Source organism: Pecten maximus, chromosome 7 (genome assembly GCF_902652985.1).
Source record: "Pecten maximus chromosome 7, xPecMax1.1, whole genome shotgun sequence".
NCBI classification, from domain to species: Eukaryota; Metazoa; Mollusca; class Bivalvia; order Pectinida; family Pectinidae; genus Pecten; species Pecten maximus.
The window spans coordinates 7,005,196-7,020,185 of record NC_047021.1 but is presented as its reverse complement, the minus strand read 5'-3'; the positions used below and the strand labels follow the sequence as shown (position 1 = coordinate 7,020,185).

Genomic DNA, 14,990 nt, shown 5'->3' with positions numbered 1-14,990 from the left:
TTCTATTCTGGAAATAAATCGGGGGTTTGTTCGTTCGTAACTTTAACATAAATTATCAAAATTATCATGGGATGTGGAAATGATAATTATTGCCTAATTTTGCGGAGATGGGATACGATTTGTTTAGTGCGTAAAATTTAAGGTTAAAAAAAATTTTGCCCCCCCACCAAATCTATATACAATTACAGTGATTATATTATATATCAGATGTTCACCAAATCTATATACAATTACAGTGATTATATATATATATCAGGTGTTCACCAAATCTATATATAATTACAGTGATTATATTTATATATCAGGTGTTCACCAAACCTATATACAATTACATTGATTATATATATATATCAGGTGTTCACCAAATCTATATACAATTACATTGATTATATATATATATCAGGTGTTCACCAAATCTATATACAATTACAGTGATTATATTTATATATCAGATGTTCACCAAATCTATATACAATTACAGTGATTATATATATATATCAGGTGTTCACCAAATCTATATACAATTACATTGATTATATATATATAAGGTGTTCACCAAATCTATATACAATTACAGTGATTATATTTATATATCAGATGTTCACCAAATCTATATACAATATTATTTCTGTTCCCTTAATACACTGCAATGTATCGTGAGGAGTGGAAATCATAAGTCTAATTTTAATTAGATTGAATAGATGCAATATTTAGAGGGATTATACATGTACATCTATCAGATGTTCACCAAATCTATATACAATTACAGTGATTATATTTATATATCAGGTGTTCACCAAACCTATATACAATTACATTGATTATATATATATATCAGGTGTTCACCAAATCTATATACAATTACATTGATTATATATATATATATATATCAGGTGTTCACCAAATCTATATACAATTACAGTGATTATATATATATATATATATGTTTACCAAATCTATATACAATTACAGTGATTATATATATATATCAGGTGTTCACCAAATCTATATACAATTACATTGATTATATATATATATCAGGTGTTCACCAAATCTATATACAATTACAGTGATTATATTTATATATCAGATGTTCACCAAATCTATATACAATATTATTTCTGTTCCCTTAATACACTGCAATGTATCGTGAGGAGTGGAAATCATAAGTCTAATTTTAATTAGATTGAATAGATGCAATATTTAGAGGGATTATACATGTACATCTATCAGATGTTCACCAAATCTACATCTGAATATACAATAGGTAAAATTAGAGTGATTATATATATCAAGTGTTCACCAAATCTATATACAATAGGTATAAATACAGTGATTATATATATCAAGTGTTCACAAATCTATATACAATAGGTTTGAGTCCTATGCTTTATTTGAAAACATATGTAATCATTCTTGTATAAGCTACAAACAGCAAAATGTTGACATTATGAAATTGTTTTATCTTAGGCCGGAACGCCACTCGCCACAGGCAATATAGGGTTCGCACTAAAGACAGTGTATGCTGAAAAGGGTGCTCGAGGGTAAGTAAAACAACAATGCATTTTCAATATCATATTGTTTGAAAACTGTTGGATTATTGACTTTTCCTATCAGATATGACCTATAAAACATACAGATACCTTTTGTCAATTATTTTAATTCTATAATTATTTACAATTTGTACCCCAAAAGTATTCTCATCCCAGGATATTATACCAGTATTGTGATATACCAGTATGTAACAAATCCAGACAAACTTTGAATATAATCTTGGACTTATATGACCACATTTTTTTACACTGTACAAAAGAAATTATCAATATATTGATTTGAGAATGTTTCTATTGCAGTCTGTTTGCGGGAGTGGTCCCAAGAGTGACATGGATTTCCATAGGTGGCGCTGTGTTTCTCGGCGTGTATGACAAGGCCAAAGTCACCATTATGGCTCTCAGTGAAGATAGATAACCATGACTTTGATTTAATCTTATGTTATACATTTACTTAAACAGAATTTAATTTGGATTTTAATTACCATAAATTAGTATTATTCCTAGAAACCTGTGCTGTTGCTCTCAAATATTAAGAAAATGTGAAGTATATAGGCAGCACCTGGTAAGTGTCTGGGTGTGAAATAGTGACAGTGTTGGAACTTTTACACCTGTATTCTTGACATGTACGTTCAGACCAAGATAGTTGTTAACTAAAACTCCCTTTCATCCCAGGAAACCTCAAACTATGGCAGACATAATATCTAGTTCAGTATAGAGCTACCTATAAAAGAGAAGAGTGGTTCACTAGGAGTTTTTACTGTCCGCAGTACTTACTAGACCAAGCATATTATCCTGTGGTCTATCATTAAGGTCTCGTAATCATGATTCTACATTGTCATGTTGATTTAATCATGATTCTTCATTGTCATTTTGATTTAAGCATGATTCTACATTGTCATTTTGATTTAACTTTGATTTGTAATCATGATTCTACAATGTCATGTTGATTTAATTTGATTTGTAATCATGATTCTACATTGTTCTGTTGATCTAACTTTGATTTGTAATCATGATTCCACATTGTCATGTTGATTTTACTTTGATTTGTAATCATGATTCCACATTGTCATGTTGTTTTAACTTTGATTTATAATCATGATTCCACATTGTCATGTTAATTTAACATTGATTTGTAATCATGATTCCACATTGTCATATTATTTGAACTTTTATTTGAAATCATGATTCTACATTGTCTTGTTGATCTAACTTTGGTTTGTAATCATGATTCCACATTTTCATGTAAATTTAACTTTGGTTTATTTGTAATCATGATTCTACAATGTCATGTTAATTTAACTTTGTCTACTTTGTTTTGTTACAATCTGTGATATAATGATTAAACCTGATGTTTGATGCAGTCATTGTTTTGGATTCAGTGTAATTGTTCAATAAACAAAATAACTTAACTCTGGATAATTGTCTAATTGTAAGTTAAGAATCCAAAGCTGACTACTTCTGATCACTGTTAGGTGGAATTGAATTCAACTATTGTTAGTTATATATTTGTTATACCCTATTTTTTTCTCCTATGATAGATGAAGTGGGCGAGTATGGTTTGTGAAGTGATTTGTCACGTGTGATTGTGTGTGTGTATAAATATACATTAAATTTATAGTTTATATGAAATTGCATAATCATAGTTTAGAAAAAAATATTGATGATGTATCTGCTTATCTGCTATATCTGCTGTAACTGCTGTATCCGCTATATCTGCTGTAACTGCTGTATCTGCTATATCCGCTGCATCTGCCATATCCGCTGTATCTGCTGTATCTGCTGTAACTGCTATATCTGCTGTAGCTGCTATATCTGCTATAACTGCTGTATCTGCCATATCTACTGTATCTGCTGTATCTGCTGTATCTGCAATATCTGCTGTATCTGCCTCTTGCCAAAGCTTGTTTTATCTTATGTGCGACAATGAAAACAAGATGAATGATAATAAAAATATTTCCATTTGATCTGCACTGCCATTAACCTAAACAAACAAAAGAGAAAAAGATCAGATTGTAATTCTCCCATAATTCCCTTTGGTGTAGTGATATCAAGTACAATGTTCGTGAGAATCTTCACTAAATGAAGTCATTTTGTCTGACATCACTCTACATGAGTATATTTTTGACATTATGAAAATTTGTGCCACCTGATTAAAAAACCTGATTGAACAATGTAACTCACATCAGTTTAGGTAGTTCTGTTTTATAAACAGTGACTATCATCCCGGTGGAATATATCAATTAAAATGCTGAAATTAAATTGACGATTTTGTGTTTATTTCCATGAATTATATAAATGTGTATATTTTTTTACAATATTGACAATGGGAAATTTGACTTTATAATGAGATGACGCTGTTACGAATATATGAAAAACTTAAATTCAGAATTTGGAAAGTTATTATGGTCAAAATTTGACAGGAGTATTATAGTATGATTACAGTATGAACTTTTGTTTGTCCGAAAAACTCCTACATTATCAACCGATCTCTTCGAACTTGGTAGGCATTATAACCACATATTACGTAACACGTAATTATGTTTCCCTGAGCAGCATTTTGATTTGTCTATTTATTTGATTTCTGTCCAGAGAGCCCCACCTACATTTTTCCATCAATCTCTTTGCAACTTTGTAGCTTTATCATCTTGCGATGTACCAGGTAGTTCTGTTTCCTTTAACCAAATTTGATTGGACCATTTTTATGTCACCTGAGACGAGGCCTTTTTACATGTAATTGTCTTTCATTGTCAGTCGTCAAACTGTAAACAATTTACCTTTTCAACCTCTTCTCAAAAACCCCTTGACCAGTTTCTATGAAATTTTGCAGAAACCTTCCGTGACGAAAGGACAACCAATTTGCCTCAACCACAAGGGGCCTTTAGGGCGGGGTAATAAGGGTAAAATTAACTGAAATTTCAAAACTTATTTGTTCAAGACCCAGATAAGATAGAATCAAATTATACTCCTTATAGATGGAAGGGCCTTAAGGTGCTTTACCGGAATTGTGAATTTCATGACCTTGGGGTGTCCTGTTGGGGATGGGGTAAAACTTTACTATAATTTATGTATAAAAACACATCTTTGACCTTTTTTTAAAACACTATTGGAAATAATCTTGGTTAGCATTACCAGCATGAGATGGCAGTTGACTGACCCCACGGGACTGATCCCAGAGGAAGGTAGTACCAAACGGTGTGAATTGACAGAAATTGATAACAAAAATTTCCTTTTGAATACCTGATACATTTAGTTTATACAAGGAAATCATATTTTAGAACAGTTTTTTTGGAAATGGAACAATAAAATTAAGATTTTTGTTTCGCAATAATATCTCTCTGAACTTACGTTTATTGTCATAATATGCAACTCTGTAATTTTTTTGTATCTGGAGAAAAAAAATCAAATTATGAAAAAAATACTTCGGGCTTGTCCGGGATTCGAACCCGGGACCTCTCGCACCCAAAGCGAGAATCATACCCCTAGACCAACAAGCCGCTGTAACATCTAGTGGAAAAAACGTCGACATATAAAACGACCGGAAGGCCTACTTTTCGTTATTGGTGGTTTCCGGTATGGGAATCCTTCCGTCTGACCATGAAGGTTCCTCCCTTTTGTTGGGTGTCAGCCTAGATCGTTTTCAGGTAACCAACATATAACAATTGTCAGACCTATTATTAGAGGGCAGAAACGAATAGACTGATCCCATTATCGGGTCTAAAATTAACGTTTATATATACTATATAGCTCGTATTACTATATTCTTACCCCAAGTACCTGTGCTTCACGTCCCTTTCTCCTGTTCTCTAACAGATCGCTGATGTAATGGTATGGTGGATTTGATATGGGGAATGTTTGGTTGTTGTCACAGAAATGAAAGGTATGGTGGGTTGGATGTGGGGATGTTTGGATGTTGTCATTAGATGAAATGTATGGTGGGTTGGGTGTGGGGGATGCCGGCTGTTGTCAAAGAGATGAAATGTATCATTGATTGGGTGTGGGAGATGTTTGGTTGTAGTCACTGAGATTAAATGTATTTTGGGTTGGGTGTAGGGGATTTTTGGCTTTAGTCACAGACATTGAATGCATCATTGGTTGGGTGTGGGGATGTTTAGCTGTAGTCACAGAGATAGAATGTATGGTGAATTGGGGATGTTTAGCTGTAGTCACAGAGATAGAATGTATGGTGAGTTGGGGATGTTTAGCTGTAGTCACAGAGATAGAATGTTGGGTGTGGGGGATGTTTAGCTGTAGTCACAGAGATAGAATGTTGGGTGTGGGGGATGTTTAGCTGTAGTCACAGAGATAGAATGTATGGTGAGTTGGGTGTGGGGGATGTTTGGTTGTAGTCACAGAGATAGAATGTATCATTGGTTGGGTGTGGGGGGATGTTTGGTTGTAGTCATTGGATGAAATGTGAAACCTTAACAGTTACATCATTTTAATACATATTTTATATTGGTTTCAGATTTTGCAACAAGAACTACGATGCAATACATCGTATTGAGTAAACACCTGTTTCATTGAGTAAACACCTGTATTGCTGTACCTGATGAAGTAACTTATTCACTACAAGTGTTTGATCGCCTGGCACTGGAATGGACATACTTTGAAGTGTTAATCAGGTGTTTGAACAATGGAAAATAAACACAAAGAAGCTATCAGAAAGAATTACACCTTTCTTATAGGAAACTTGATGCCAGAATCTGTAGTAGACTTTCTCGTTCAAGAAGATATCCTCACTGCATATATGAAGGAGGACATATGTGTATGTAGAACATCAAGAGACAAAATTGTAAAATTGTTGGATATTCTTACGAGACGAGGGCCTACAGCATTTGATGTTTTCATCAGGGCACTTCATGATACAGAACAGGACTTTGTGGCAGAAAGACTCTTAACAACTATCCAAAGTGGTCAGAATCAACAAAATCTCAATGACTTAAATATTTGATAATTTTTTAATTTTGTTTTATTGTCTTTCACAGATAATATAGTAAAATATATCACACGTTAAGGAGATAAAAGCTGTATACTTTTAGTTAAGAGAAGTTCAACCTTATAATATGCAATAAAGTATGGTTACTAACCACTGTTGTTTTTCAGTGTTGTTGTTTCAAATAGAAGTTATAATATACAAATTGTCTCCAGCTGTATTTTGATAACTCTATGAGAATATCAGCATTGTTGCTACTGACATTTGCCATAAGGAAAACCTTCAATGATTGAGTATAAAATATTTGAAAAATGATATTACTGTACAACATGAAACTTCTGTTGTGTATAAACTTCCACTGTTTTCATGGTTTCCATGGCATCTCAAGTATTAAAACAACAAAATTATGTTTCATTATTGAAATTTGTTACGTTATTGTTGCATGGGCTGACCATGGAAGATTGTACAGTAAGTAATTGAATAGCTGGGGTGTACATTTTCTTTGTTTTAAGTTTAAAGTCAATATCCATTTCTCAGATGTTGATTATTACCGATCTCTATAAACCGGATACCTGTGTAAACCAGCCATATTGTCTGGTCCCAGTGACATCCGGTTTAGACAGGTTACACTGTACACACAAAATAATTTGAAAGTTTCTAGCCTGGTAACCAGTGGCTATATAGAATCACAATAGAACTATTTCATTAATTTTGTAATATAAATGTAGGTTCCTTTGTTGTTGTGTAGGATCAGATCTGATGACAATGTAGACTACGGCTTTTAGGATTTCACATATGATTGGAAAAATTGAAACTTTTTGAATAATGTTCAAAAATCAAAATCATGGTTTTATTGAGTAGAAGTTACTTTTTGATCTACTTCCAACATATTTTAGATTGGACAAAGCTCTTAATTGCAACACTTAGTAACAGTAAGTTGTCTTACCAGACTTGAAAACCAATTGCTCGTTATCCCCAGCGAAACACCTTTGCAACAAATATCAAATTGGGATCCGTCCGTCAGTCCTTCCAAGGGCTTTTCTGGGCTGTAACTTCAAACAGTTCAACTTCACTTCACAAAACTCTCTGTATATATTAGATCAGTGCCCTAGTTGTGCCTTTTCCTTTTTGGACAACATTTCATTTTTAGCTTGCCTCGCCTGAAGGGCCATTGAGTTTATACCATGGAGTAGTGTCCGTCCAGCCGTCGGTCTGTCAACTTTTCCTTATAATCCCTACTTGTCCTGAATGCCAGAATGGATTTTGATGAAATTTGGTCTGGAGCATCATTAGACAAAGGAGATAGAATATTGTATAAACAAAGGGTGTGGCTCCCCTGGGGCCAGAGGGGCAGGGCCCAATAGGGTAAATTGAGGTAAATCCTTTAAATCCCTACTAGTCTGAATGCCTGAATGGATTTTGATGAAATTTGGCCTGAAGAATTATTGGGCAAGGAGATCTAACATTGTTTTAATGGAGAGTATTGCTCCCCATGGGCCTGAGGAGTGGGCCCAGTAGGGAAATTTGAAGTAAATCATTTAAATTGCTACTAACTAGTCCTGAATGCCTGAATGGATTTTGATGAAATTTGGTCTGGAGAATAAAGGAAATCTAACGTTTTAACGGAGGTTGTTGCTACCCTTGGTCCTGAGGGGTGCAGGGCCCAATTGGGAAAATTGAGGTAAATCCTTTAATCGCTACTAGTTTTGAATGCCTGAATAGATTTTGATGAAATTTGGTGTGGAGTATTTATATATGATTGGGAAAAGGAGATCTAACTTTGTATTAACGGAGGGTATGACTCCCCTCGGGCTTGGTCCAATAGGGGAAACAGAGGTACAACACGTATATATCTTTTACATCGCTACTTGTCCTGAACACAAATGAATTGATTTTGATGAAATTTGTTTTGGAGCATTATTGTCAAAGACAGATCTAATGTTTAATTTAATGGAGGGTATATTACTCTTGGGGCAGGAGAAAGGGGCCCAGTAGGTGAAATATAGCTAAAAAAAAAAAAAGAAGAACTTTAGAAACCTTTTTCTTTTCCAAGAATGATAGGATCTGGTCTACCTGTAGTTTGAACCATGACCTCTTGTTTATATTTTTTCTGTTACAATGGACTAGGCCACTGTTGCTATTTTCATAAAATCATTGTCAGCACTTGATAGTGACAGATTCTGTATGAGATTCAAGAGAATTTGTGTTTCAGGGTCAAGGACAAGGTGATCACCATTGTAGTGGAACTGAGATGAATGGTGTTGGCCAGTTCAGAGGTTTCGGGTTCGAGTACTGGTCTGGTCATTGCATTTTTCTCTCTCCGGTTACATTTAGTGCCCACATGAAGGTACCGGGTATGTGGAATATTAAGGGTCTTGTGTTTGTGTTCAGGGTCGAAGACTCCATTGAAGGAGGAAGGAATGTAGCGGAACTGGACTTGGCTGAACACCAATGGTCAGTAGCTCAAATGATGAGCATCTGTGCTGTCTGAGAGCTTGGAGGTCCCAGGTTCGAGTCGTGGTCTGGTTGTTGCATTTTACTTCTCCTGTTACACCATTGCTATTAAATGATAAATCTTTGTCAGTGCTCTATCGACTCCATTTTAAACCAACAACAATCAAACGTCATACAGTGGTGAAAATTTGAACATACCTTGGAAAAAGTTTGTGGGGGTCCTCCTAAAGACCTGAATCTGGACGTGAATGGGTTTTAAAGGTGTTTATCACTAATAGATGTATTAATTCTCGGGTCCATTCAAGTCTTTAGAAGGACCCAAGTTTGTGTATTCAAGTTAGTGCATTGTGTTGATAAAAGTCATCACTACTGAAGTCAGATTCAAGATTCTGTTTAACATCTGCAGCAGCTTATTAGTGCCATTATAAGAAAATAATTTACCTTGTACATAAAACTTTTGTATCTTGTACGTATAAGATAATACATTGTTTTATATAGTGTCCTAAATACACTGCCCTAATTAACATAGGTACAACTTATTTGTACATAAGATAAGAAACAAGTCATACATAAAAGAGATATCTAATTTTCATGGAACCATATTTGTCAAGTCAGGGGGGGGGGGGGGGGGGGGGAATTAAAAATCATCGGGCTTGTCCGGGATTCAAACCCGGGACCTCTCGCAGATATAACCTTGGTTTGCATTATCAGTATGAGATGGCAGTTGACTGACCCCAGACAGAAATTTTGAACAGGTTTATTGGAAATAAAACAATTAAATTTTAATCGAAAAATATAATTTTCTTACATATATTTGATTTTTGTTTCGCAATAATATCTCTCTGGGCTAATGTTTTATGGTCGTAACATGCAACTATCAATAAATGTTTTTGTATCTCTGGAGAGAAAAAAAATCAAATTACGAAAAAAATGTACCGGGCTTGTCCGGGATTCGAACCCGGGACCTCTCGCACCCAAAGCGAGAATCATACCCCTAGACCAACAAGCCGCTATAGAATCCTGCGTTCAAAACAATTTCATATAAAAGGACACCGTATATTGCTTTATTTCGGTAATTGAAAATTTCCGGTACGGGAATCATCCCTCGCCCCTCTCGTCTCACCTTGAATGATCCTACTGCTTGCTGAATATCACTTTAAATCGATTTCAGGTTATCACCATTACAAATTGGCAGACCTATTTTTAATGTTAATAAAGCAAAAACTGAAAGTTCAGCGCAATCAACGTATCCGTGACTGATCACGAGCCATAGCAGTAAGACGAATGAGAATATATAATAATCCATATAAAAATTACCTGAATGATATAAAAAGATTATAGTATATACGTGCCATTCTATGCAGATAATTATATTGTTGTGAAACAGAACTGTATTGTAAGTACAGTTCCGAGGATTCCGGGTAGTTATTCTCCGGAAGGCATCGTACCTTTAGATTACCCGTGTTCTAGCCTTCTATCATGACAAGCCGTTTTAAAAATATTTATTATCTATAAGCTTAAAGATAACAAGAGTTTGATCGTAAACGACAAAAAAAATCTTTTTTTTTTTTTGCATCACTGAGTCGCTGTTTAAGACAAGGTCTGCTTACTTTCCCGACTTCGTACAGCTGTTTTTTTGTTGAGACCTTCTGTACACACTTAATGTAATTAATGTATTGTGTGTCTGGCGTAAACAATATAATTAATGTATTGTGTGTCTGGAGTAAACAATATAATTAATGTATTGTGTGTCTGGAGTAAAGAGTAAACATTAAACTCGATGCTTGTTTAAATTTTATATACGGTAATTGAATACGGTTTCTTCACTCTGTGCATTTATTATTTTGTTGTACAGATTACCAGTGTCATATTTTGTTCATATTTATACATTTTTTTTCTCTTTCTATTTTCAGCTAGATGTCTTGCCAACTCGGATTATACATCGATAAGCCCGATTTTATAAGGTTTTAGAATGTATAGGAATACTTAATTTATAGTGTTGCGGTTGTTTATTGATTTCAAATGTTACTCAGAAATCCAAAACCGAGCCCCTGTGCTCGGATGCTCTGAATCTATGACGCTGGTTGTCTATTGAAGTTAGATTTTTGTGAATATTAACTTTATTGTATTGATTTATTTAATCCACTTTTCACACTTACAGGTCTTTTGAAGATTTTTATGTGTATTTTTGCAATTATTTTTACGCTGGCACCTTTTGTATTTTTCATTCTCCTGTATTTTTAGGCGGGGAGGAAGCTGATACTTAATTCTTGTATTCATACATAGAATGCATGCACTTGATTTTTTCTCATGGTTGTGACTTTGTCACCGGTAATAAATTTGATTGTAGCCTATTCCCGTTATTGTAATTGGATAGTGTGCGATGTCGGATGACTCTGACGTACATGGCTATCTCTAACTAGGGATACCCAGCACTTAGTCTGATACTCTGACGTACATGGTTATCTGTAGTTAGGGATACCCAGCCCTTAGTCGGATACACTGACGTACATGGTTATCTGTAACTAGGGATACCCAGTCCTTAGTCGGATACTCTGACGTACATGGTTATCTGTAGTTAGGGATACCCAGCCCTTAGTCGGATACTCTGACGTACATGGTTATCTGTAGTTAGGGATACCCAGCCCTTAGTCGGATACACTGACGTACATGGTTATCTGTAACTAGGGATACCCAGTCCTTAGTCGGATACTCTGACGTACATGGTTATCTGTAGTTAGGGATACCCAGCCCTTAGTCGGATACTCTGACGTACATGGTTATCTGTAACTAGGGATACCCAGCCCTTATAGTCGGATACTCTGACGTACATGGTTATCTGTAACTAGGGATACCCAGTCCTTAGTCGGATACTCTGACGTACATGGTTATCTGTAGCTAGGGATACCCAGTCCTTAGTCGGATACTCTGACGTACATGGTTATCTGTAGTTAGGGATACCCAGCACTTAGTCATATACTCTGACGTACATGGTTATCTGTAGTTAGGGATACCCAGTCCTTAGTCGGATACTCTGACGTACATGGTTATCTGTAGCTAGGGATACCCAGCACTTATAGTCGGATACTCTGACGTACATGGTTATCTGTAGCTAGGGATACCCAGCCCTTAGTCGGATACTCTGACGTACATGGTTATCTGTAGCTAGGGATACCCAGCCCTTAGTCGGATACTCTGACGTACATGGCTATCTGTAGATCTAGGGATATCCAGTCCTTAGTCGGATACTCTGACGTGCATGGTTATCTGTAGTTAGGGATACCCAGCCCTTATAGTCGGATACTCTGACGTACATGGTTATCTGTAACTAGGGATACCCAGTCCTTAGTCGGATACTCTGACGTACATGGTTATCTGTAGTTAGGGATACCAAGCCCTTAGTCGGATACTCTGACGTACATGGTTATCTGTAGTTAGGGATACCCAGCACTTATAGTCGGATACTCTGACGTACATGGTTATCTGTAGCTAGGGATACCCAGTCCTTAGTCGGATACTCTGACGTACATGGTTATCTGTAGTTAGGGATACCCAGCACTTAGTTGGATACTCTGACGTGCATGGTTATCTGTAACTAGGGATACCCAGCCCTTATAGCCGGATACTCTGACGTGTATGGTTATCTGTTACTAAGGATACCAAGCCCTTAATCGGATACTCTGACGTGCATGGTTATCAGTAGCTAGGGATACCCAGCCCTTAGTTGGATACTCTGACGTACATGGTTATCTGTAGCTAGGGATACCCAGCCCTTAGTCGGATACTCTGACGTACATGGTTATCTGTATCTAGGGATACCCAGCCCTTAGTCGGATACTCTGACGTACATGGTTATCTGTAGCTAGGGATACCCAGTCCTTAGTCGGATACACTGACGTATATGGTTATCTGTAGCTAGGGATACCCAGTCCTTAGTCGGATACTCTGACGTACATGGCTATCTGTATCTAGGGATACCCAGCACTTAGTCGGATACCCTGACGTACATGGTTGTCTGTAGTTAGGGATACCAAGCACTTAGTCGGATACTCTGACGTGTATGGTTATCTGTATCTAGGGATACCCAGTCCTTAGTCGGATACTCTGACGTACATGGTTATCTGTAGCTAGGGATACCAAGCACTTAGTCGGATACTCTGACGTACATGGTTATCTGTATATATAGGGATACCCAGACTTTGTCGGATACTCTGACGTACATGGTTATCTGTATATATAGGGATACCCAGTCCTTAGTCGGATACTCTGACGTACATGGTTATCTGTAGCTAGGGATATCCAGTCCTTAGTCGGATACTCTGACGTACATGGTTATCTGTAGCTAGGGATACCCAGTCCTTAATCGGATACTCTGACGTACATGGTTATATGTAGTTAGGGATACCCAGTCCTTAGTCGGATACTCTGACGTACATGGTTATCTGTAGCTAGGGATACCAAGCACTTAGTCGGATACTCTGACGTACATGGTTATCTGTAGTTAGGGATACCCAGCACTTAGTTGGATACTCTGACGTGTATGGTTATCTGTATCTAGTGATACCCAGTCCTTAGTCGGATACTCTGACGTACATGGTTATCTGTAGCTAGGGATACCAAGCACTTAGTCGGATACTCCGACGTACATGGTTATCTGTAGTTAGGGATACACAGTCCTTAGTCGGATACTCTGACGTATACATGGTTATCTGTAACTAGGGATACCCACCCCTAAGGCAGATACTCTGGCGTGTATGGCTATCTGTAGCTAGGGATGAGTGTAGGGGATGTTTGGCTTTAGTCACAGACATTGAATGTATCATTGGTTGGGTGTGGGAGATGTTTGGTTGTAGTCATTGGATGAAATGTGAAACCTTAACAGTTACATCATTTTAATACATATTTTTTTTAAATTTTTACACCTGTTTCATTGAGTAAACACCTGTGTTGCTGTACCTGTATTTCATTTGTTTGGAAAAAATATAGTTTTGAACATCATTTGAAATCATGCATTTGTTAAGTAGGTCTCTGAGTAATTCAAACATGTTTTACTGAAAAACAGGGGGATCGGACAAAGTTATTGCAACTATTGATAATACAGCTAGATGTCTTACCAGACTTGAAAACCAATTACTGATTCGAAATTCACCCTCAACAATTAATGCTGTAGACCAAATTTGAACATAAAAAAAAAAGAAGCCAGATACAATGTAGGTTTTAAACATTACCTGCACCAAGGGCATGACGGGTGGTGCGGTGTCGGTCATCCGACTGTTATCAGGCCGGTATCACTGACTTCTCTGTAACGAAGGGGCTCAGACACCCACTATCGGGCCATATACAATGTAGCATGCTGAGGTGAATGGCTACTAAGTTTGCTCAAATTAATGACACTGACCTGTAATCAAGGGCACAAGAATTAGATATTGTGAAATGTTAAAACAAATTTTAAATGATAAAGAGAACCTCGAAATTTACACTGAAAATCATTTAGAATTACTACAGAAAGTAAATCAGTGTCCACGGAATATTTATTCGACATTTAGACCGTTACTAGCAGATATAGACAGCCTCCAATCCCTTAACTAAGTGATTATATTTCCTAGAAATAAAAATATGGTAGCAATGGATTTAACAATACGACGTTTACTTTCTGAACATTTCCCAGTTTCGCGCGATAAATACTAACCCGGAACATTTCGTGATTTTTGTATCTATTGTACCAACACATGAGAGGGTTATCGAAATGAACAAAATGGCGCCATGCATGAAAACATTGCCATGCTGAAACTGTCAGAGGGGAGATATTTACGTTTTTTTGGTAATTGCCGTCCACATATACCTACAAGGGGAGAAGACAATGAGGTGATATATATATATATAAGCATAACAGGTTAAATTACTTCGGAGAGTTCGACTATCCATTGTATTCGAACCTTTCTACGGACCGCGGACTATACGCTATATAGCACAGATAAGAAATCGTGACGGGTGAACATTGATGCATTCAGAAGTAATTTTCACATTATTTTCAGAGTTTAGTACACAAC

The 14,990-nt window shown here is 36.3% G+C and overlaps 1 protein-coding gene, 1 long non-coding RNA gene and 2 other non-coding genes across 4 annotated transcripts in view; 2 read left to right on the top strand and 2 right to left on the bottom strand.

Annotated features, from left to right (window-relative positions):
* Positions 1–4,975: 4,975 nt before the first annotated feature.
* Positions 4,976–5,047, bottom strand: Trnap-ugg. Its single transcript has one exon. It is a non-coding gene; the product is annotated as a tRNA-Pro (tRNA).
* Positions 5,004–6,643, top strand: LOC117331457. Its single transcript, XR_004533555.1, has 2 exons — positions 5,004–5,194; positions 6,019–6,643. It is a non-coding gene; the product is annotated as an uncharacterized LOC117331457 (long non-coding RNA).
* A 3,234-nt stretch (positions 6,644–9,877) lies between these two features.
* On the bottom strand, positions 9,878–9,949 carry Trnap-ugg. The gene has a single exon. It is a non-coding gene; the product is annotated as a tRNA-Pro (tRNA).
* Positions 9,950–14,691: 4,742 nt separating this feature from the next.
* LOC117331455 (general transcription factor 3C polypeptide 1-like) overlaps positions 14,692–14,990 on the top strand; it is a 429,349-nt gene continuing 429,050 nt past the window's right edge. The window contains exon 1 of the mRNA XM_033890176.1: positions 14,692–14,805. The gene's annotated coding sequence lies outside the window, so the exon portion shown is untranslated. The remainder of the gene's footprint in view (positions 14,806–14,990) is intronic.